A 26,658-nucleotide genomic window follows, 5' to 3' on the forward strand; every position below is an offset into this window, starting at 1 on the left:
TTATTTATATTGTGCTGGCAAGTTACACAGCAGTTATAAAGTAATTGTTGGTATTGTATGCATAATTACTATACTACAGTATAACTATACTGTATTATACAAAATTAGAAATATGCAAAACCTGCAGAGAATCCAGCAACTACACTGCTGAGCATTCAGCTGACAGAATAGTGTTTTAGGTGCAGAGCAAGTTCTCTGTCCTCAGACAGGTATAACTGCCTTATAAATACCTGAAGCAGATCTTACTCTGATTGGTTAGAGATAACCAAATGCCTTACTTTTACTGGTCCTGCACACCTGTCACTAAATCCCCATCCTCCCTCCTAAATCAGCTCCACGCCCTCCAGGTATAGGATAGACTCTACAGGATATATTAATCCTACAATCCCTAGCCAAGGTCCCACTGACTCTATACAGCTTTATTCAGATATCCATCAGAAGGGAGCAGGCAGGGGACAGGGGTCTAGGCATGCCCCTACAAACCAGCCCAAGTGAAAGTGCTGTGAATTCCCAGTTAAAATCAGTAAACATGTCTGTGGAGGGTGTGGAACACAGCGGCGTGTTTGAGGATATCAAACCTGCTATAAGGATCCTGGCCAGTCAGCAGGAGCTCAGCGATAGGGATGTAGCGAACGTCGGAAAAAAAGTTCGCGAACATATTCGCGAACTTGCGCAAAAATGCGAGCGGTTCGCGAACGGTTCGCGAACCCCATAGACTTCAATGGGAAGGCGAACTTTAACATCTAGAAAAGACATTTCTGGCCAGAAAAATGATTTTAAAGTTGTTTAAAGGGTGCAACGACCTGGACAGTGGCATGCCAGAGGGGGATCAAGGGCAAAAATGTATCTGAAAAATCTGCCTGTGTGTGCTTGGAAGAGATAGTGTAGGGGGAGAGCTGTTAGTGATTTCAGGGACAGATGATAGTAAGTTTGCTGGCTAGTAATCTGCTTGATACTGCTCTGTATTGGAGGGACAGAAGTCTGCAGGGATTTGAGGGACATTTTAGCTTAGGTAGCTTTGCTGGCTAGTAATCTACTGTTCTCTTTAAACAACTGCCATACGTTGACCTTGTAGGCATTGTTTGCCCAGTTTTTTTGGACGCAGCCACTGAAGCACAGTTGCCAGAAAAAATATGCCATATAAATGCTGAAAATAGTCATTTTTCGCCATACGTTGACCTTGTAGACATTGTTTGCCCAGTTTTTTTGGTTGCAGCCACTGAAGCACAGTTGCCAGAAAAAATATGCCATATAAATGCTGAAAATAGTCATTTTTTGCCATACGTTGACCTTGTAGGCATTGTTTGCCCTGTTTTTTTGGTCGCAGCCACTGAAGCACAGTTGCCAGAAAAAATATGCCATATAAATGCTGAAAATAGTCATTTTTTGCCATACGTTGACCTTGTAGGCATTGTTTGCCCAGTTTTTTTGGTCGCAGCCACTGAAGCACAGTTGCCAGAAAAAATATGCCATATAAATGCTGAAAATAGTCATTTTTTGCCATATACGTTGAGTCAACGTATGGCAAAAAATGACTATTTTCAGCATTTATATGGCATATTTTTCTGGCCTCTGTGCTTCAGTGGCTGCGGCCAAAAAAACTGGGCAAACAATGCCTACAAGGTCAACGTATACACTACTACAGCGGTGGATACGGATTACGTAAAATATATGAATGCTGCTTGAAAAAAGTGACTCCGGTGTTTTTTCTGGAGACGGTAATATTATGGATATTTAGACAGAATGGGAACAAGGTCACACAGCTCGATGGCGGGTTGAAGAAAACAGTGTGCAAATAATGCCTACAGGGCAAATAATGCCTAAAAGGTCAACTTATACACTACTACAGCGGTAGTAAAATAAAAAAAAGTAAAATAAAAAAAAATGAATATTAAAAAAAAAAATTAAAGTTGGTGCTGCTGAACTACTAGGAGCAGCAGATTAGCACACCAGTCCCACTCCCCAACACTGCTAGACTAATAGCACTGGGCTCTTATAGTAGTAGTAGTAGTAGTAGTAAAACAACAAAAAAATAAATAAAAGCAGTCCTTACAAGGACTACTGTTATTGCAGCAGTCAGCAGATGAGATCAGAAGCAGGACAGCTGCCCACTGCAGCTACATACAGAGCACTGCAGTAGAAGGTAGATTACTAGCCAGCAAAGCTACCTAAGCTAAAATGTCCCTCAAACCCCTGCAGACTTCTGTCCCTCCAATAACAGAGCAGTATCAAAACGATTACTAGCCAGCAAACTTTCAACTGTCCCTGAAATCACTAACAGGCAGCAGCTCTCTCCCTACACTATCTCTTCAGCACACACAGGCAGAGTGAAAAAACGCTGCAGGGCTTCGGTTTTTATAGGGAAGGGGAGTGGTCCAGGGGAGAGCTTCCTGATTGGCTGCCATGTACCTGCTGGTCTGGGGTGAGAGGGCAAAAAAAAGCGCCAACAATGGCGAACCCAAAATGGCGAACGTCGCGCGACGTTCGCGAACTTCCGGCGAGCGCGAACACCCGATGTTCGCGCGAACAAGTTCGCCGGCGAACAGTTCGCGACATCTCTACTCAGCGAGGTAAGAAAAGAATGATTTCCTTTACTTTGCCCACTTCTGCATTCTTCTTTATTCCTATTCATTTCACATAGTAGCACATTGTAGCTTCTTTGTATTGAAAACGTTTTACTTTTGCCATATTAAATAATAGAACAAGTACATAAACTGTGGTGAACTACATGCGAAAGAGACCACTTGTGATATTTGCCTTTAAATTGCGTGCATTCTAACAAAGGTATTTACCAAAAGCCCTAAAAGAAAACATGTAACATGCAATTAATGTGTTAAACACTGAATGGGCGCTATTATATTGTAAATATATGTGTGTGTGTATGTATGTATATATATATATATATATATATATATATATATATATATATATATATATATATATATATATATATATGCATAGAATGGACCAGCACACCGTTTTCTTCAATCAAACGTGTTTATTCAATACACACTGTGCATCCAACGTTTCGGCCCGCATCCGGGCCTTTATCAAGGATAAAGTGACAGTGATAGTGATCAACCTTTTATACCCATAATCCCCCTCGTTAGTCATGTCATGATGACCTCATCACAATGCTCAATTTACACTCCAATTACACATGTGTTAAAAATGTCGCACAGGAAAAACATCTTTTCAAGTTATAATGTGCTTGTAATTACCACCTAACTGTTATATATTTAATAAGTGCCACAATTTCTCAAAAATAAAATCTTTCATTTCTAATTGCAATGCGTCCTCATTATTTGCAATAAACCTCTTTGTGTAAAAGTGAATATAAAACATTAAGTGTACCTTTACATTACTGCCAGTAGATGTCACCATTGTGCTGAAAAATGAATATGTGCTTTGATCCACTGAAGTGAATTAAAATTGTTACAAGTTATTTTCTTTAACTCCAGAAACGGCAAACACACAGATACAGCACCTGCAAATTAAGATAAACGTTATCTCAACCAGTTGAAACATATGTGTATATGAAGGGAACAACTCCTATGTATCCTTCCAATAGAAACAAATCTTTGTTCATTTATTCTGGTCTCTCTTCTAAATCTGATCTCTAGGCACTAATAAAAAAGGGAAATTTACATGCTGCTACGTTAGAAAGCAACCCAATGACTGCTGCCCATTTAATCCCCTTGGCGCTACACAGCCCAGTTCATAAATCCAGTATGCCTCCCTTTTTAAGAGCATATTATCATAGTCCCCTCCTCTTGCTCTCTTGGGGATCTGCTCTATGGGCATGCACCTAAATGCTGCTGGACTATGCCTGGCCTCCGCCCAGTGTTTAGCTACTGGCTGCTGTGAAATGTCTTGTTTTCTGCCTTTTTCTCTTTTGCTTTTCTCAGGATCCAGGGCTGCTCTAATGCTGGACCTGTGCATCGACATTCTCTCCTTGAATGGTCTGATCGTTTTACCACAGTAAATGAGCCCACAGGGACATTTTACAATGTAGACCACCATAGCGGTATCGCAGGTCATTCGTTGCCTGATCTTATACCGCTTCCCTGTGTGTGGATGGGTAAAATATGTGCCCTGTATTAAAGAACTACACAGTATGCAGCCCATGCATTTATATACACCCGGACGTTGTGTAAGAAAATGTTGGGTATTGGATCTTTGGTATTTATTCACAGGGTCAGAGAAAAAGGCAGAAAACAAGACATTTCACAGCAGCCAGTAGCTAAACACTGGGCGGAGGCCAGGCATAGTCCAGCAGCATTTAGGTGCATGCCCATAGAGCAGATCCCCAAGAGAGCAAGAGGAGGGGACTATGATAATATGCTCTTAAAAAGGGAGGCATACTGGATTTATGAACTGGGCTGTGTAGCGCCAAGGGGATTAAATGGGCAGCAGTCATTGGGTTGCTTTCTAACGTAGCAGCATGTAAATTTCCCTTTTTTATTAGTGCCTAGAGATCAGATTTAGAAGAGAGACCAGAATAAATGAACAAAGATTTGTTTCTATTGGAAGGATACATAGGAGTTGTTCCCTTCATATACACATATGTTTCAACTGGTTGAGATAACGTTTATCTTAATTTGCAGGTGCTGTATCTGTGTGTTTGCCGTTTCTGGAGTTAAAGAAAATAACTTGTAACAATTTTAATTCACTTCAGTGGATCAAAGCACATATTCATTTTTCAGCACAATGGTGACATCTACTGGCAGTAATGTAAAGGTACACTTAATGTTTTATATTCACTTTTACACAAAGAGGTTTATTGCAAATAATGAGGACGCATTGCAATTAGAAATGAAAGATTTTATTTTTGAGAAATTGTGGCACTTATTAAATATATAACAGTTAGGTGGTAATTACAAGCACATTATAACTTGAAAAGATGTTTTTCCTGTGCGACATTTTTAACACATGTGTAATTGGAGTGTAAATTGAGCATTGTGATGAGGTCATCATGACATGACTAACGAGGGGGATTATGGGTATAAAAGGTTGATCACTATCACTGTCACTTTATCCTTGATAAAGGCCCGGATGCGGGCCGAAACGTTGGATGCACAGTGTGTATTGAATAAACACGTTTGATTGAAGAAAACGGTGTGCTGGTCCATTCTATGCATATATAAAGACTTTGACCGAGCACCCGGCTTGGAGAAAAAAGAGGACAGAGTGCAGGTGTTTGTACTATATATATATATATATATATGTGTGTGTGTGTGCATAGATATGGAAAGTATATTTATTGGAACGTACAGTACTGTAAGTGGAGAGGTAAAGCTTGTCTGTAATCAGACTAAGGTAGCTGTTGGAACAAGCCAGGAACCCGAGGCACCTTTGATTGTGCCTAAACTTGTCTACTGTGTGCATTTGTGTGTGTTTTAGGATATATCAACATCAATAAGACAATATGTATATAAAACAGAAATATGTATATGAAAAAATCCATTATAGATGGTGATCCTTGGGTATGTACATATTTCTCTAATTGTGCACATATTTATATACTTAATACCTGAATGCAAGGAGGTCTTATAACCTCTTGTACATAATCCAGTAATATTGTTTTTTTTTAATAGCTAGCGTTATATATTCTGCGTCTGCCTATATACCAACACAAATGCACAAGGGCTTGCCATTATGGGACAATAACGATTACATAAAGTACAGGAATCTGGCATTTCTTTTATATTTACTGACCTGTGAATTTGTAGTTTATTTTCTTATGTAGAGTTCAGTTGGAGCATTCAGTGACAAGCAGGGTGCAATAGAAAGGCTTATATCTTTGAGCGTAAGCAGGCTGTTCCATGCATGTATGTGTGTATGTATGCATATTCTTAATTAAGGTGGCCATAGACATTAAGATTTTAAAAGATTGTTTAAATGTACGATTTGTCCATCAACTAAAAAGAACATTTCAAGCTATATCATCTAGTTGAAGCTGTGAAAACTGTGGGTAGCTGCCTACTTGGCCCTGCAAACAAAAAATTGTCCTATGACAATGGATAATTTCACTGTGAACAAAGAAAATTTTGTAACCTGTCCGATCGATTTTCGGACCGATAGATGGAAAATCGCTAGATGCATGATCGTTCAGTGCTCACTAAATTCACAATGATTTGACGGATCCGCTGCATCGCACTAAAATTGGCCGTTAGGGAAAGAAAAATCTTAACGTCTATGGCCTCTTTTAGACAAAAGGGAAATATCATGTCGAAAAAGGGGTGTCATATTCCATTATTCATAAACCTTGGCTTTCCAGCTTTAGTTCCCCAAACTACAACTCCCAGCATCCTAACCATATCCAATGGCTGTTTATGATTACTGGCAATGGGTGGGCATTGCTTCTATAACAATTATACTGTACTGTGTATGTACTGTGTATGTGTATATGTATATATATATATATGTATATATATATAACAAACAAGGGAAAGTTGTGCTCACCACTATTTTTTAAAACCATTAGGCGGGGGTGCAATGAGGCTGTGACCACAAAATACATATAGTCAAATACAAGAGTCCTCTGCACTCAACCCATTATCAATATATTTAAGACAGCGACATTTTGTGCATACTGCTACTGAAAAATGCCTTACCCTTTAAACAAAACAGGGATTGTTTGTCCATATATTGCAATATATTTAAGCTGGCCAACTACGTCAAAGTCATCCCATATCTGGCCAGTCCTATGCTCAATTTTATCTGATTCATTAAGAACTCTATTGCTTCATTATACATTTTACAAAGGGACTAGGTTTTACCTGCAACTTACTTGCTGCTTTCAAAGTAAACCCCCATACTTGGCTGCCCTTTTATTAGACACCAGTGGGATCACCTGACTATAGCTGGGAAGGGTGGGAGCTACAACATGGAGCTGGTCACTGCTCCTGTATAACTATAACAAACAAGGGAAAGTTGTGCTCACCACTATTTTTTAAAACCATTAGGCGGGGGTGCAATGAGGCTGTGACCACAAAATACATATAGTCAAATACAAGGATGCTCTGCACTCAACCCATTATCAATATATTTAAGACAGCGACATTTTGTGCATACTGCTACTGAAAAATGCCTTACCCTTTAAACAAAACAGGGATTGTTTGTCCATATATTGCAATATATTTAAGCTGGCCAACTACGTCAAAGTCATCCCATATCTGGCCAGTCCTATGCTCAATTTTATCTGATTCATTAAGAACTCTATTGCTTCATTATACATTTTACAAAGGGACTAGGTTTTACCTGCAACTTACTTGCTGCTTTCAAAGTAAACCCCCATACTTGGCTGCCCTTTTATTAGACACCAGTGGGATCACCTGACTATAGCTGGGAAGGGTGGGAGCTACAACATGGAGCTGGTCACTGCTCCTGTATAACTATAACAAACAAGGGAAAGTTGTGCTCACCACTATTTTTTAAAACCATTAGGCGGGGGTGCAATGAGGCTGTGACCACAAAATACATATAGTCAAATACAAGGATGCTCTGCACTCAACCCATTATCAATATATTTAAGACAGCGACATTTTGTGCATACTGCTACTGAAAAATGCCTTACCCTTTAAACAAAACAGGGATTGTTTGTCCATATATTGCAATATATTTAAGCTGGCCAACTACGTCAAAGTCATCCCATATCTGGCCAGTCCTATGCTCAATTTTATCTGATTCATTAAGAACTCTATTGCTTCATTATACATTTTACAAAGGGACTAGGTTTTACCTGCAACTTACTTGCTGCTTTCAAAGTAAACCAGCTCCATGTTGTAGCTCCCACCCTTCCCAGCTATAGTCAGGTGATCCCACTGGTGTCTAATAAAAGGGCAGCCAAGTATGGGGGTTTACTTTGAAAGCAGCAAGTAAGTTGCAGGTAAATCCTAGTCCCTTTGTAAAATGTATAATGAAGCAATAGAGTTCTTAATGAATCAGATAAAATTGAGCATAGGACTGGCCAGATATGGGATGACTTTGACGTAGTTGGCCAGCTTAAATATATTGCAATATATGGACAAACAATCCCTGTTTTGTTTAAAGGGTAAGGCATTTTTCAGTAGCAGTATGCACAAAATGTCGCTGTCTTAAATATATTGATAATGGATAATGATAATGAATATCTATATCTATATATATATATATATATATATATATCTATATCTATATCTATATATATATATATATAGGATCAAACGGCACTCACCATTCATTGGGTTTCTTGCCGGGTGCTAACCAATAAATCAATAGAAGTCCAGAGAAAGCACTCAGGGCATTGACCATCAGATATATTTCAAAGTATATTTATTCCTGCATCAACGCATTTCGGCTCACATAGAGCCGACGTCAGGATGAAAACAGGAAGTGAGACAATTCACTAAATAACCCTAGAGTCCAATTCGCATATCAATATGTAAAACACATAAGTGAGTAAAAGGTAACACCCATCCACATGTGTGATGGTGAATAGATCTGCTCACACGCCTTAAGGTGGCCATACACGGACCTATAAAAGATGCCGACAGACCGTGTCGGCAGCTTATTGGCCCGTGTATGGGGCACCCCGACGGGCTTCACCGATCAAGATCTGGCCGAAAGTCGGCCAGATCTCGATCGGATGGGACAAAAAATCCTGTTGGATCGCGGGCGCATCTATTCGTTGATGCGGTCCCGCAATCCGACCGCCCGTTAGGATCCGATCGTTGGGCCCTAGGGCCCACGATCGGATCAGCCCGATATTGCCCACCTCAAGCTGGGCATATCGGAGGGAGATCCGCTCGTTTGGCAACATCGCCAAACGAGCGGATCTCTCCATGTATGGCCACCTTTAGGTGTCTAAAAACTTGTATCATGTGACAATATCTCTGTTTGTAGAAAAAATCATGTGTCATGATTAAAAATTTCTAAAACCTACAAAATGTGTACAGTGTGTTAAAAATTGTAACAACTTGTTATAACAAATGTAACCATTTAAAAGACTAAAACCATTGCGATAGGGAAACAGTGTATCAAAATAACAACAATTATAGGCATCTTCATGTCATACTACGCTATCTCAAAGCTTCAAAGGCTATATATTTCTACTCCGGTAAAGCAATATCAGTCAAAAAAGCAACTAGCTATTATATTCTACTAACTTTAAAGGCAGCTAATGTTACTCAATTCAAGTTACAAATAGCTGGCTAAGGAATACATTTCATTCAGCCCTCTAGGAGCTACTGTGTCCAAGATCCACATCCACTTGGCTTCTCGCTGTAATACACACACGGCAGACACACACACGCACGCAGCAGACTCACTAGAAGATCATTTCTAATGTAAACAGGTATTTGTTAGTGTACAACACAGAATATGCAAACATACATTATATGGTCTCTGCAATCTGCCCCCGAGCAGGGACAAAACAGAGAAGATTCCTCCTGTATAAAAACAGACTCAGGACAAAACATTTAATTAACAGAGGCTAAGGGGTATCTGCACTCAACTAGTTTTGTGCCCCACTGTACTGTACCTGTCCTACTGGATTCTCAACAACTACTCTGATAATAAGGCAGATAACATCCCCCTGCAAATACGACACACAGTCATAGACTACATATACTCTGCTGAGCTATACAGCTACATACTGTTTAGTCACTGAATATACTGTATACAGTATGTACTGTATTATACATGGCTACCTACATTCTTTCCCTCTGCTCTACATGTACTGTATACACTGGTACTGTACTGTGCATACTGCTCGCTACTGTACGTGTGCTTTTTTATACAATGACACCAACAAGTATGTATGCATTGAAATATATATATATATACATACACTGTACACTTACAGAGACCCCGTGACATACATTCATTATACAGCGAAACTATTGCACTGGGTGACACTTGATTACTGTGAGCGCAATTGCCTCAGGCGGCTCCTTCGACAGGATTGGCGCTGTTTCCAACTGTCCCTTTTTCAGAGGGACAATCCCTCTTTTGACAGCTCAACCTGCAGTCCCTCATTTGTACTGGAAAGTTTCTAACTTAATTGGCTTTTGGCAGAGATCCCAGAACAGCTAACAGGTGCAAATAAGATACTTTGTAACAATTTTGAGATCAGAAAATAAGTAATTGTAAACAGTTAAGATAAGGAGAAATATTTTCAAACTTTCATAACCTGCCAAATTTTGTAAAATGAACATGGTAATTAGGCGGTGTGGCCACTAAAAACGGGTGTGGTCCAAAAAATTTGCCTGGCTACACGCGCCAGTTTTTTTTGTCCCTCTTTTACTTCCAAAATGTTGAGAGGTATGTTGTTAACCCTTCAGTATGCTACAGTATATTTACAGTAAAGCACATGAACAAGAGCAGGTAGTAGATGTGGGTATTAGACAATATGTAGTGTAGCAGCTAACAATTTCAAGTGTGCAGGAGGGCACGCACATGGACGAGGCCTGTTAATCATTAACCTCTATTGTATTATCACAAAGTAACCTCATTTCATAAACCTGTATATAGTAGATAAGGACCTTAAAAGTCATGTGTGCATACAGTGTAGGCAGCATATAAACACCAACACACACTGGAAATCATGTCATTGTGCACAGTGTCGGACTGGCCCACTGGGATACCAGGAAATCTACCGGTGGGCCCAGGTGTCTGACATTTGGCCTATTTCATGGCCATTCCCTATTTCTATGTGAGCAAAGAGGCAAAATAGATGGAATAATAGATTACAGTATGTAAAGAAAATACACTAGGAGAATAGAGGTTGTGAGGAGAGGAAGAATAATAGTACTGAGGATGGGCCCCTGGGCTAAGGTTTGGGCCCCTGTTGTCCCAGTCCGACACTGATTGTGCACATCCCTTTGCACATATATATTATGTCAGTTTGTGTTCACCTGTTATTTGGGAAAAAGGTTCCAGGTATTTGGTGAGATGACAAAAACAGAAACAAACACAGTACACTGAGGAATAGACTTCTCTCAATGGCAATAGTAGTAGTGGTTGTGGAACCAGTAAATGTGCATTAGGCCTGTACTGAGTACATATAGGAGCATATTTATAACGCTTGCATTGGTTACACCAGATCTTACATGGTGTAAAATGTAAGTATAAAATCTCAGCATTCCAGGGGTGTAAAAAAAGATTCCTAGCAGTTGCTTTAAGCAATGCTGATGAAAAGTGTAAAATCATGTGAAAGCATTCATACACAGCTTGATTAATATGTTGTTTATGTTTTGCTACCCTGCACTGTATGAGCAAAATCACAATAATAATGCAGAAGAAAAAAATGTGTCAGGAAAGGCACCCTAAATCCAGAACCCAAGCTAAGCTCCTTGATCTCGGCACTCACCTCTGCCTATAACCGCCGCCTTTCACCTCAGGAGGAGCCCTCGGCTAATTGGATGCCGCCAGGTCTTATTTGAGAGAGGAGCAAAGATAGCGGTTCTGGACGAGCAATCGTCTCACCAGGATACTGGAAGGAAGAACACCACTTGGAAACAGGCAGGCCGGGCCAGCACAAGCAGAGAATAGTCAGACAGGCTGAAATCAGGATTGGAGAGTGAAGGATAATCAGTGGACAGGCAAATGATGGATTGGAGAGGTCAGAGTAGTCACAGGCAGGCTAGGATCAAGATTGGAGAGATCAGAGTAGTAACAGGCAGACAAGCGCCTGAAATAACTATCAGGATTCACAAAGACAAGCACCCAGGAACTAAACGAATAGAACCTAACAACGGGCAATTACTAATAGCACTGAATCCCCTTTTATACAGTTTGAATCTTGCGGCATTCCATGATGACGTCATCATGCATGCGCATAAACCCGGAAGTGCGCCGGCGCGCGCGCCATAGGAGAACCGGGCACTGAAGGAGAAGGAAGAAATGCGGCCGGCGTCCACGCCGAAGGAGTAGCGGTGGACCCTACTGCTCACTAGACCACCAGGGTGAGTCCTTACAGTGTCGGACTGGCCCACCGGGATACCAGGAAAACTCCCGGTGGGCCCAGGTGTCAGTGGGCCCTCATGCTGCTAAACACTTGACCTAATTCATGGCTATTCCCTATTTCTATGAGAACAAAGAGGTTAAATACATATAGATGTATAGATTATAGTATGTAAAGAAAAGAGACTGGGAGAATAGAGGTCCAGTGAGGAGAGGAAGAAAATTGTACTGACGGTCAGGGCCTGGTCTAAAGTTTTTTGGTGGGCCCCTTGTCTAAGGTTTTTTGGTGGGCCCTTGGTGTCCCAGTCTGATACTGAGTCCTTACAATATTTATCTTGATAAGATGAAAGCCATGAATATGCCAGAGAGATGGCTTGCCATTTTCTGGAGTCCACTATCAAAATCAAAATTGCAATTACATGGTAAGCCATGAAAACAGGTAGCCACAAGGGGAAATCATTTCCACACCAAGCTGGAAATAGACCAGGTGACATAATGTTCAGAGCCCATGTAATTAGATGCCAGCTTACATTTACAAGAATGAACCACCTGGCAAGCAAATAATAAGCATTTTGGCCTTCACTATGGGGTCAGAAACAATGACAATGTTCTGGAACTCACCCTATGTGCCAAACCCTAGGATTGGCTGACATTTTTGGTGAAGAATATTTTGTATAAAGATGTGTTCTTTGACTCCATATCTAAAGTATACATCATTAGATGTATATTAGATATACAGAATAATTAATCTCCCTCAACAGCTAAAGGGATGTTACAGCTTTGTCATGTTCCACTAAAGGCTATACTCCCTCCCAGCTGGCTGCTTGTAAGAACACTTTAACACTGCACAAGGACATGATAAAAAAAGGCTGTGGCCATCCTGAGACTAATGGAGGCTTAGGAAAGACTATGGGCTAATAAAAAAATGCAAAAATTGGAAGAATGGATCTGTATCTCCTTGTGAGGACTCATCCTGGTGGTCTAGCGGGCCAGCGGGGACACCCACCGTGTTGATCTCTCCCCCCTTCGCTGCCGGTTGCTCTATGGCGCGCGGGCGCACTTCTGGGTTTATGACACGTTGTGAGCATCATGACGTCATCGGTGTGTTGAATTTTGAATATTTAAAGGTGCTTTCTGCTCAAACTCATTACCCGTTGTAGGTTCTACTTGCTAGTTTCCTGGGTGTGATTTTTTTGTGTTTAATTTCTGTTTTTTGATCCCTGCCTTTCTGATTACACTAAACTCTGCCAATTTTGACCCTTGCCTGCCTGACTATTCTGAACTCTGATTATCATGACCCCTGCCTGACTATCCTTAAACGCTGCCTGTACTGACCCCGGCCTGATTGACGTTGCTTGAACTCCACCTGAACCGACCACTGCCTGTCTGACCTTGTTTGAACTCTGCCTGCACCGAACCCGGCCTGTCTAACTACGCTTTGTCTATTCCTAGAACTGTGCCTTCCGTCCAAAGACTTTTATAGTGATCATGCCTCTTTGCTCGTCATGCTTGTGCTATTCCCCACCTCCTTTTACTTCTAAATGTTGCTCACGGGTTATAAAGGTTGGGGCAGTGCCGGGCCACGCTGGGCAGGCGCCCTAGGCAGGCCCGCCAGTCGCGGCACCTGCTTAGTGTGAGCGTGCGCATGCGCAAATTTGCGCTCGCATGCGTGAATAGAAGTTTGTGCGCATATGCAGAAGCGCACAAAGTGTGAAAAATGCATAGTTGGGCAGAGAAGGGAACTGGACTTGGGGTAGGCGACAGAGGAGGTACGTGCCTGGCACCCTCCCAGCTTTGTGCCCTAGGCACGTGCCTAGTCTGCCTACCCCTAGTTCCGGCCCTGGGTTGGGGATCCCTGTGCTAGGAGAAACTATGAACTTTTGCCAGCCTGGTCTAGGTGGTAAATCCAGGGGCCCCAGAGGTTGTTGCATCTATGGATGTCATTGGCTTGTGCCAAACAAATAAGATGAAAATACTAGTATTGACACAGAAGTGTCACAATTGCAATTTATGAAGCAGTGCTCCCCAACTTGACCACAATTCATTTTGTGAAAGTTGCAGCAGGTAGCTACTTTGAAGGCAGTGGCAATTCCATTGGAATTCTGAGGAAACTACTGAATTATGGGTACAAACATGGTAATGACTTGTACTTGCTTTGCAAATGAGTCTTATAATCTTCTGAACTGGGATAAACCAAGCAAAAGGTAATTAAACATTCACCTCTCAATATTTCCATTAGACAAACACAAAGGGAAAATAAAAAAGTAAAACCATAAACAATGTAAAAAATGCTTTCTGAGGAAGCCCTAGTCACCACCTACAAAAATAAATGGAAGAAAAAAAACTGAGGGGCAGTTCATCTTTAAATTAACATTATATTACAAGCTTTACAACACCAATAGTTCCCTATATCAGCCCTCCTATTCTGTTTCTTTCTGGCTTGCAGCTGAAAAATTGTCTTAGAATACTGCTTTCTACACAAGGCAAACCAACCCTTTAAAAACAGCACAGCATAAAGAAATAATAAATACATCCACATTCTCAGCAATAAATGATGAGTATATTTGCAATTGTACTATTTTCTCTTTAACACCATTAAAGAGGAAAAGTACACAACATGGCAGTTTACAGCTACCCTTGAAAGAAGGAAGTCTCATTTCGTGCACGTGTAAAGTGACACAATGTCAGGTAGCTGACTTTACTTGCAAAAATGTGATGTAATGACACATGATTAAAGGTTTAGATTCATTAATTATTGAATTGGTTAATGCAGGTAAAGATGACGGCAATGCTAGGTAGGCACCTGTCTCCTGATGCTAGGAGGAGTGTTATCAGCCACATTACTGGAATTACTAGTGCAGGTGGGGGCACAAGGGTCCGAAATAGTGGAAAGCGGCAGAAGTGGTACCGGGCCTGGCGCCCCTCCAACTGTGCGCCCTAGGCACGTGACTCTTCTTCCTACCCATAGTTCCGGCCCTGATGATAAACTGCAACCCTACATACAATTAATTTAAAAGCAGCATTACAGTCATAAGAAAGTTTGGGAACCCCTTTTAGCCTACATAATAATTTCTCTCCACTTTCAACAAAAAAGAAAACAGTGGTATGTCTTTCATTTCCCAGGAACATTTGAGTACTGGGGTGTTTTCTGAACAAATATTTTTAGTGAAGCTGTATTCAGCTGTGATTAAATCAAATGTGAACAACTGGCTGTGCAAAAAATTGTGTACCCTTGTAATTTTGCTAATTTGAATGCATGTAACTGCTCAATACTGATTACTGGCAACACCAGATTGGTTGGATTAGCTTGTTAGCCTTGAACTTCATAGGCAGGTGTGTCCAATCATGAATAAAAATGTATTTAAGGTGGCAAATGGAATGTGCTTCTGTTTGACTATCCTTTGAATAGTGACAGCATGGGATCCTCAAAGCAACTCTCAAAAGATCTGAAAAAAAAGATTGTTCAGTATCAGGGTTTAGGGGAAGGCTACAAAAATCTGTCAGTTTCAACTGTAAGGAATGCAATCAGGAAATGGAAGGCCCCAGGCGCAGTTGCTGTAAAAGCTAGGCCTAGCAGGTCAAGAAAAATAAAGGAGAGGCATATTGTCACGGTCGGCACCCAAAACCAGAACTAGTTCCAAGCTCCCCGGGCTCAGCTTCACCAGTATTGTGACCGCCTTTGGCTTTGGGAGGAGCCCTCATCGTACTCAGATGCCACCTGGACTTTTCGAGAGGAGCAAGGTGAGGAGTTCTGGCAGGCAAAGGAGTGCGACAGCTGTTAAAGTCAGTTAGGCTGAAGGTCGCGGTACAACAGGATTAGGCAGAATCGTAGTTAGGCAGGCTGGGTCGAGGCAGGCAGATAGCAAGGATCGTCAAACAGGCAAAGGGTCAAAACCGGGTGATCAAACAGAAGAGTTGTCGTAGGTAGGCAAAGGTCAGGACAAAGTTGTGCAGGGGTTGGATATTCCAACAAGGCAATGACCCTAAACACACTTCGAAATCTACCACAGCATTTATGCAGAGGGAAAGTACAATATTCTGGAACAGTCCCTTGACTTGAATATCATCGAAAATCTATGGGATTTGAAGCAGACTGTCCATGCTTGGAAGCCATCAAATTTAACTGAACTGGAGAGATTTGTTATGGACATATGGTCAAAAATACCGCCATCCAGAATGCGACACTCATCAAAGGCTATAGCAGGCATCTAGAGGCTGTTACATTTGCGAAAGGAGTCTCAACTAATTACCGTATATACTCGAGTATAAGCCGACCCGAGTATAAGCCGAGGTACCTAATTTTACCTACGAAAACTGGGAAAACTTATTGACTCTAGTATAAGCCTAGACACAACTACAGCCCTGTCTCCCAGCAGCGCACATTCTGCCAAAGCGACCCCCCCAGCGATCAACCGGACTTCTTTGCAAAGTTGATGGTGACAGAGAATTGCCAAACGGATTACTGTGTGCATTGTCCCACTGTCCCACTACCATGTGCAGAGGGTGCTGTTTGATATTGCCATCACTGTTAATCTTTCGTATAACCAACAGAGGGCGCTGTGTGATATTGCAGTCACTGTTATTCTTTCATATAACCAACAGAGGGCGCTGTGTGATATTGCAGTCACTGTTAATCTTTCATATAACCAACAGAGGGCACTGTCTGATATTGCAGTCACTGTTATTCTTCCATATAACCAACAGATGGCGCTGTGTGATATTGCAGTCACTGTTATTCTTTCATATAACCAACAGATGGCGCTGTGTGATATTGCAGTCACTGTTATTCTTTCATATAACCAACAGAGGGCGCAGTGTTATTCTTTCATATAACCAACAGAGGGCATTGTGGGATATTGCAGTCTCTCCCCAAGTGCACTGTTGGTATAGGAATGATTAAAAGTGACTGCAATCTTAGCTACTCGGGTCGGATACCGCTGACCCGAGTATCAGCCGAGGTAGACTTTTTCAGCACATTTTGGATGCTGAAAAACTCGGCTTATACTCGGGTATATACGGTATTAATGTAATATCTCTGTTGGGGTGCCCACATTTATGCACCTGTCTAATTTTGTTATGATGCATATTTTCTGTTAATTCAATAAACTTTGTCACTGCTGAAATACTTCCGGTTCCATAATGCATGTTATATATTAACCCTTTAAGTGCCAGCAGAATTTCACATTTTGGTTACGAGAAATGCCAGCCGTTTTTGAAACATTTTGTGCTCTCTCACTTTAGGGGCATTTTCTGAGGGGAAACCTACAGTTTACCTAGGAAAACTATACATTGTTTTTTTCGGTAGAAACTGAGCTTTCTAAATCGAGTTTTCATGTATTTCCACCTGTGCAAAAAAAATTATAGTGCTAAATACCAAAAAAAATGAAAAATAACCATTTTTCATCGTATATCAATTTATACCAGAAAAATATTTAATTTTACGGATGAAAATCCAACTGATTTGGAAAGCCTTATGTCTCTCGAACGTGCCAATACCAGATATGTATAGTTTTAGGGAGATTTAGGATTTCTGTACAGCAAAAACTCCCGGCAGTATATTACCGAATTTTGAAAGCACTAAGGCAGAAAACGGCATGCTTTAGATTCCAAGGCAAAAAATCCTGAAACCGTAGGTTTACCCCAGAAAACCATACATTTTTGAAAAGTACACATTCTGCCGATTACAAAATGGGTAACTATGTCTCTCTACTCCCAACTACCAAACATAAAAGCTTGTCTGAACATAGAGGTTTTTCAAAAAAAAATTCAAAATTCTGAAAAATCATTTCAAAGGTTTTATTTTGCTGCTCCGCATATCCCAAACTATATTAGGTACCAGGAAAAAGCACCTGAAATATGATTGCCAGGGGTCCAGTGAACAGTTTGATACCCATTATGCATAGGTTTACCAAAGTATCTGGCATTTAGAGACACCAATATGAAGTTAGCACATCCAAATTGTTCAGGACTTTACTTCAGCTACTGAGAAATCAACACATTGACTGCATTTTTTGTGCGGTAAAAACACAGAAATATATGTTTACCCCCCAAACCCATATATTTTTGGAAAGTACACATTCTACAGAATCTAAAATGGGTACCCATGCCTTTCTGCTCCAAACTACTGAGTCGCAAGGCTTTCCCAAAGTTGTCGGTTTTGGTGAAATATCTGAAAATTGCCTCAAAGCTTCAACTTCCCAGCACCATATCACCCATGTGTCATTACGTACTAAGAAAAAGCACCCTAAATATGATTGCCAGGGTTCCTCTGAACATTTTGGTGGCCATTGTTCATAAGTTTACCAAAGTATCTGGCATTTAGAGACCCCAAAATGAAGTTAGCGCATACAAACAGTCCCGTGGGTAACTTCAGCTAATGAAAAATCAACACATTGACTGCATTTTTGTGGGGTAAAAACACAGAAATATATGTTTACCCCCCAAAACCCATATATTTTTGGAAAGTACACATTCTACAGAATCTAAAATGGGTACCCATGCCTTTCTGCTCCAAACTACTGAGTCGGAAGGCTTTCCCAAAGTTGTCGGTTTTGGTGAAATATCTGAAAATTGCCTCAAAGCTTCAACTTCCCAGCACCATATCACCCATGTGTCATTACGTACTAAGAAAAAGCACCCTAAATATGATTGCCAGGGTTCCTCTGAACATTTTGGTGGCCATTGTTCATAAGTTTACAAAAGTATCTGGCATTTAGAGGCCCCAAAATGAAGTTAGCGCTTACAGAAAGTACACATTCTGACAAATCCAATATGGGTAAATATGTGTTCCTACTGCAAACTGCAAAGCAATGCTGAGCATAACGGTTTTTATCAAATTTCTGAAAATCGTCACAAAGCTTGAATTTTACCCCATTATATGCCCCACATTTCGTAACCTATCAGCATAAAACATCCTAAATATGAACGCCAGGGGTCTACTGAACACGTTGATGCCCAGTATGCATAGATATACCAAACTATGTGGCGCACAGAGACCCCCAAATGACAATAGTGTATATACATTTTCACGGCTGACGCGCTGGCTGCTGCATTATAAGCACCTGGTGTGTGTATTATGCAACATTAGACCCCCCTAACAGTACAGAGACCCCAGAAAACCATATATTTTCAGAAAGTACACATTCTGACGAATCCAATATGGGTAAATAAGTGTTTCTACTGCAAACTGCCAAACTGTAAAGCAATGCTGAACATAACGGTTTTTATCAAATTTCTGAAAATCGTCAGAAAGATTGAATTTTACCCCATTATATGCCCCACATTTCGTAACGTATCAGCATAAAACATCCTAAATATGTATGCCAGGGGTCTACTGAACACTTTGATGCCCAATATGCATAGATATACCAAACTATGTGGCGCACAGAGACCACCAAATGACAATAGTGTATATACATTTTCACAGCTGACGCGCTGGCTGCTGCAATATAAGCACCTGGTGTGTGTATTATGCGACATTAGACCCCCCTAACAGTACAGAGACCCCAGAAAACCATATATTTTCAGAAAGTACACATTCTGACGAATCCAATATGGGTAAATATGTGTTTCTACTGCAAACTGCCAAACTGCAAGGCAATGCTGAACATAACGGTTTTTATCAAATTTCTGAAAATTGTCAGAAAGCTTGAATTTTACCCCATTATATGCCCCACATTTCATAACGTATCAGCATAAAACATCCTAAATATGAACGCCAGGTGTCTACTGAACACTTTGATGCCCAATATGCATAGATATACCAAACTATGTGGCGCACAGAGACCCCCAAATGGATATATAGTAGATAAAATTTACAAGGCAAAACAAAATAAGGCAGTAAAGAGTGAAATGCAAAAAAATCCAATAAAACCACAAAAATCAATGTTTTTTTTCCAGACTAGTGTTATCGGCCGTCAGAATCACAGTTTGAATATTTTAGCTGGGCCAAACAGGTTATACGGCTAGAAACAAGTGAACACAACATATGCAGAGCTGAAAATGCAATAAAATGGCTAAAAATTCAATAAAATGGCTAAAAATGCACCAAAATACCCAAAATTGCAATATAATCACCGAAATAACATACAAAAGGTATTGCACAGTACGGTTAGCGAATACGCTATTCGTAATGGCAATAAAACATTTTTTTCAGCCAAAAAAAGAGACGATGTGATAAGAAAAAAAAAAAAAGCCACAATGCCATGTATGTGCGTGTGCGTGTGTACAAATGGTAAATTACATGTTATGTGCGCGTGTGTGCATGTGCACGTGTGTGTAAGTGCAGTGAGTGTAAGTGACCCCCCCAATCCCCAAAAATGTATGTGTAAGTGTGTGTAAGTGTGAATCTAAGTGTGTATTACTGTAATAAGTGTGTGTTGGTGTGTTTGTGTGTGTAATTGTTGCACTAACCTGAAAAAGTCGCTGGAGACTGTTGCAGACGATCAGGAAGAGCCCCTGTAAGAGATCTGCGACGTGGTTCCTGTCTCTGTGCTGTGGGGGCGGAGATCGACGGCGCAGTGTAGGCTGCAGCAGCAGGACACGTAACACGTGCCTGCTGCTGCTTTTGGACCCCTGGGCGATCGCGCCCCAGGGGCCACTCGATCCCCTGCTCTGCTCATTGCCTAGGGGCAGGGGATCGAAGCGGAACAGAGCGAGCGGCTCTAACAGCCGCTCCTCCGCTCCAGAACCCGGAAGTGCTGCAGAACGTAGAATCTACGTTCGGTGGCATTTCAAGTTACTTTTCCACAGAACGTAGATTCTACTTTCTGTGGCACTTAAAGGGTTAAAAGGAAGTTGCTACTTGCCAATGATAAACAAAACTCCAAAGAATTAAGAGGGGTTCCCAAACTTTTTCATTTATCATGTCAGTTTGAACTTTTGTCCTATTACTTTACAATTGAACGTAATGTTTCATTTTGTATTATTTTGAAATAATTTGCCTGCTCTTCTGATTCTTTCCATCTGACTGAAACAAACAACAATTTTTATATGAGAAGGCAGTTTCACAAAAGTCACTTGCCAACTGGGAGAAATTAGGGCTGTCATGGTTGGGAAGAATTCAAAAATATTAGGTATTACTGGTTAACAAATTCCTGAGGAAACAGAACCCACACATAATACTACTTCAAGAGACGCATCTAGATGGAAGTAAACTAATGACGCTTAAAAACCGTAGGTGGCGGCAGCTTATCATGCACCATATTCCAGCTACTCCAGAGGGGTATCCATTCTTATAGCAAAAACCTGCACGTACACCCTGCACAATGTAATATCTGGGGGACGATTTCTAATACTACATCTCTCTATTATGGGTAAGCAACTGACTATTGCCAATCTGTATATCCCATTTGCTGATACTATACTGTATACAGTCATGAGCAAAATATCTACACACCCCATGGCTCCTATAATAATTATGGGAGACTTTAACAATGTACTTAAAAGATCTAGACAGGTTACCAATTCCCACTAGGTCCGACCAGGCACTGCTGAAATGGGTAGACACGTTCCACTTAACAGATCTATGGAGAGCCCGCAATGAAGGAGTGAAACAGTTTACTTGTTTTAGTTCTACTCATAACACGCTCTCCCGCATTGACCTGGCGTTGGGTTCACCAGAGGTTGCTCGTGCAACTATGGGAATACATATACTAACTAGGAGAATCTCTGACATTTTTCTATCAGTCTAACTATACAGTCTAGCTCTTTATGACTCAAAATTGGTATGTAATTATGAGGATATATTAAGGTTCATGGGGAAAGTTGACATGTCAACACTGGACATACCAGGACGGCTACTGCTAGACACTCCTATAATAGCCCAAGAGATTATTGAAGCCATTGAATCATTTCCGAGAGGCAAAACTCCAGGGGTAGATGGGATCCCCATGGAATGGTACTGGTCTTACAAAAAAGAGTTGACCCCCAGTCTGGTTAAGCTGTTTAATAATGTCAGAGAGGGCACACCACTGCCAGAATTGATGAACAAGGCCCTGATTATAGTCCTCCCAAAGCCAAATAAGGACCCCAAGGGATGTGCCTCCTATAGACCGATATCTTTAATGAATTGCGATGCCAAAATACTAGCGAAGGTTCTGGCCAGGCGCCTCAACACAGTTATTACACAAATTATTGATATAGATCAATCTGGGTTTATTCCACAGAGAACCACAGACATAAATATAAGAAGGCTATTTACAAACCTCATGGTAACCCATGACAACTCCAACTCTAGAGTTATTGCAGCCCTAGATAATGAAAAAGAGTTTGACACAGTGGAGTGGCCCTACTTGTGGGCAGCGATGAAGTGTATGGGCTTCCCTGATAAATTCATGAAATGGGTACAAATGCTGTATAGGGCTCCAGAAGCATCCATTCGCACTAACCATAACTCCTCTCAATCATTCAGGCTCCACAGGGGGACTCGCCAGGGTTGCCCTCTCTTCCCTTTGCTTTTTGCTGTAGCCATGGAACCCCTGGCTTGCATGATAAGACAATCCCCTAGGATAGAAGGGCTCAAAATAGGAGGGGTAACTGAAAAAATATCCATGTTTGCAGATGATACGTTACTTTATCTATCTACCACTAACCAGGACCTGGGGAGCAGCACTGGATATTATTAATGTACACACCACATACTCTGGCCTAAAGGTCAACTGGAGTAAATCCGCACTTTTCCCCATAGACCCTCTACCAACTCCTCTACCAATACTACCTCAAGGCTTGTATTGGACAGACAAATTTAAATATTTGGGCATCACCATACATAAGGACCCAGGTCAATTTCTAGATTTAAATTTAACGCACTTAATTCAGGGATTGGAGCAGAAAATTAAACTTTGGACTCGCCTACCACTATCACTGATTGGGCGCATAAACCTATTCAAAATGATCATGCTCCCCAAATTTACATACATATTTCGGCAATCCCCTGTAAGGATCCTGAATAGCTTCTTCCAGAAAATTAGGAACTTCCTTACACAACTGTATTGGCATCCATCTACGCCAAAAATAGCCATAGTCAAACTCCAACTGCTAACTCACGCTGGGGGACTGGCAGCTCTGAACCTCTTTCTATATTACCTGGCAGCGAGACTGGCCGTAGCAAAGTGGTGGACAACTCCATCACTAGACAACCCTGCCATACGCTTAGAGGCCCAAACTATAGGGTTGTATGAGGAACTTAAGAACCTCCTTTACAGAGGTTGTAAATATACGACAAAGGCAACACCATCCATGAGAGAAATAGTATGGGCATGGAACATTATGGTTGATGGTAAACTGACTGGGGCAAATTCACTAAGATTCGTAGTTTCGCCAGACGCAACTTTGCCGCGCTTCGCTGCACTTCGCCAGGCGTAGTTTCGCCAGTGCTCCGCAAATTCACTAAAATCCGAAGTTGCGCTCCGGGGTAGCGTAAGTTTGCGAAGTTGCGCTAGCGTTGATTCGCTATGTAAAGCGAAGTTACGCTAGCGAAGGCTAATTTGCATACGGCGCGAAATTCAGATTTCAATGGAGGAATACGTATCAGCACTACAAATGCCTAGAAAACCTTCAAATCAGCAAATAAAAATTTTATTTTGCCCTACACATGTGCCCACTGTCTAGGTAAGTTGCCATGAGTCAGGAAATGTAGGGGGAAAGGAGGGGAGCCCCAAAAAATTTTTCGATCTTTTTCAGCCTATCACCCATCATGTAGAAAACACGCCAGCGTTTTTTGGGACTTAGAAAAAAATTTGAATTTTTTTGAAACAATCCCTATCTACTCTATTGCGCTTCGCCAGGTCTGAGGTGGCGAAGGAAGTCTAGCGTAAAAGGTAGCGTTCAGTACACTGCGCAAGTTAGTGAATTTGCTTAGTTATGTCGCTACCAAAAATTCGCCTGGCGTAAGGGTGCGAAGTAACACTAGCGAAACTACGCCAGCGTTCGTTAGTGAATTTGCGCAGTAACGAAAATGCCAAACGCTAGCGAATTAACGCTAGCGTTCGGCGCTTAGTGAATTTGCCCCACGGACTTTCACACCCTTAAATACGACTTGCCCAACAAAATGTTCTTTAGATATATCCAACTCCGACATGCCACGCAATCCCAATTTAAAGGGGGGCCAGTGATATCTACCCCCTCCCCAATAGAAGTGAAGGCTTTGGCTGATAAACATACTAAAAGCCTATCAGGTTTTTATGCCATTCTCATAACTGCGGGGAAATCACAATTGGGTAAATTACTAGAGAAATGGCAATATGATATACCTGAATTAGATACTGAAGCATGGAAGGAAATCCTCGACTCAATATTTGACCATATAATAGCATCCAGAGACAAAATTATACAATTCAAATTCCTGCACAGAGCATATCTCACTCCAAGTGTATTGGCTAAAATGTCCCCGATTAAGGTTGATGAATGTCCACGGTGTCATCACTCCCCATCGAATTTCATACACATGGTTTGGTCATGCAACAGGATACAAAGGTTCTGGAGGGCTGTAGCACAATACATTTCTGATATGATGGAAATTCCAATTAGGGTAGAACCCCTTGGAGTGTTACTGAACCAGGTAACTGATTTAGCACCAACTATAGCGGAGAAAGCGTTAATCTCCATAATGTTTGCCTATGCCCATAAATCCATAACCCTGAAATGGAAGGCACAAATAGCCCCAACTGTTAGATTTTGGGAATCCCAGATCATACATGCAGTACCTCTGTATAAACTTCTCTATACGAGAAGAGGTTGCCCGGCTAAATTTGAAAAAATATGGTCCCCATGGTTAGACATTCATGTCGACCATAATTGAACACAAGACATCAACCCTAATGATTCCTAGAAACGTGGAAGGATAAGAAACCTCCCTCCTTTACTACCCTAAGTTTTATGAGTAGACCTTGGTACACGCACAAAGAAGTAATGCATAAGTTAGGTTAGGTTTGTAGAAGTTCTTTATTAAAATGGTAATAAAGTAATTACATAATATGAATATCAGTACATGCATGGAGTAAAAATGGAAAATGTAATATGTCTGATGTCAGCTGCAGCTACCAAATGCAACAATGACTGTGATTTAAGGAACGCTGTATAAACCTGCTTAATGACCATGTTAATGTACTTTACTGGAATAAAGATTTTGTTAAAAAAAAATATTAGGTATTATAGTTCCGAAGTTCCTCTATTCCAAGTCCTCCCAATAATGGCCCCAATAACTTTTTTTTGTTTCAGTAAAATCTTTGATCTCTAGATTTATTTGGAAGGGGAAAACACCAAGATTAAAATACGATCTACTAGTCCTTTCTAAAGACAAAGAGGGATTAGGTCTTCCAAACATTTATCGTTATCATGTTGCTGTTCACGTACATGTACTAGATTGGTATTCTAGAGACAAAGAAAAAGATTGGATCATTCTCGAGCAGATTTTATTTAAATATCCTTTGGTAAATACTTTGTGGATAGAGAGGATTTCATTACTAAGGGAGACTTCTGATCACCCTTTAACAAAGGCGACATTAAAAATTTGGCATGAAAAAACTAAATTTCACTTGTCCTCCTCGCCACAAATATTACAACCCCTAATGAATAATCCAGAATTTATCCCTAGTATGGAACCAGTATCGTTCAACAGGTGGAACCTATGGGAAAAGAGACCAACTAGAATTAAGGATTTTATAACTGGCAATAAGATAATATCTCTCTCTGAAATCCAAAAAAATCCAGCACCCGAGGGATCTATGGGGTTATAGGCAATTGTATAATATCCAAAGTTGCGTCCAGGGCACCGAATGCTGGCGAAGTTGCGCTAGCGTTACTGTGCCAATCGAATCGAAGTTGTGCTAGCATTGCCTAATTTGCATATGGCGGGAAGTTAATGTTGAATGGCCGCATATGTTGCAGCAAATACATTATACTACACAAGCCCGGGAAACCTTAATAAAATAAAATAAGGTTGTTATTTTGCCCTACACATGAGCCCAGTGTATAGTTTATGTGCCATATGTTAGGAAATGTATGGAGGAAGCGGGATACCCCAAAACAAATGTACGCTCTTTTGCAGCCTATCACCCTGAAAAAAGGAAAAGATGCTGGTGTTTTTTGGGACTTAGAAAAATTTTCAACTATTTTTTGAGGAAGTCCTATCTACTCTATTGAATTTCGCCTGGTCTGAGGTGGCAAAGGCAAGTCTGGGCGCAAGAGGTTATGTTCAGTAAAATCCGCATCTTAGTTACATCCATCCGCCAGAGTGCAAATTCTCCAGGCGTTAGGGAGTGAAGTACTTTATCTCCTTCAGTAGCAAAGGAAATTTTTGCCCCCATTAGTCACTTTTCCCTTTAGTAAATTTGCCCCCAAGGGTCTACTGAACAGTTTGATGCCCAATATGCCTAGATATACCAAAGCAGGTGGCATGTATGGGCCCCAAATAAAAATAGTGCATATGAATTTTCTCTGCTGCCGATTCGCCTTCTGTGAACATAGACCCTTGACTTCATATTATGTGCCACAAGACCCTCCTAACAGCATAAACACCTCCCAAAACCATATATTTTTTTTTTTACAACATTTCTGAAAATCACCTCAAAATGTTGTAGTTCGCCGCATTTATCTCACACCATGTTTAGTACAAAAAAAAATCATCCTTCAGAGGTCTACTGAATAGTTTGTTGCCCAATATGCATAGATTTATCTAAGTATGTGGTATGTACTGACCCCAAATGAAAAATG

General features: G+C 40.9%; 1 pseudogene; it reads left to right on the top strand.

The window, feature by feature from the left end:
- LOC108700054 overlaps positions 1-26,658 on the top strand; it is a 39,733-nt pseudogene continuing 13,075 nt past the window's right edge.

This window comes from Xenopus laevis, chromosome 8S, assembly GCF_017654675.1.
Source record: "Xenopus laevis strain J_2021 chromosome 8S, Xenopus_laevis_v10.1, whole genome shotgun sequence".
Taxonomy (NCBI): Eukaryota; Metazoa; Chordata; class Amphibia; order Anura; family Pipidae; genus Xenopus; species Xenopus laevis.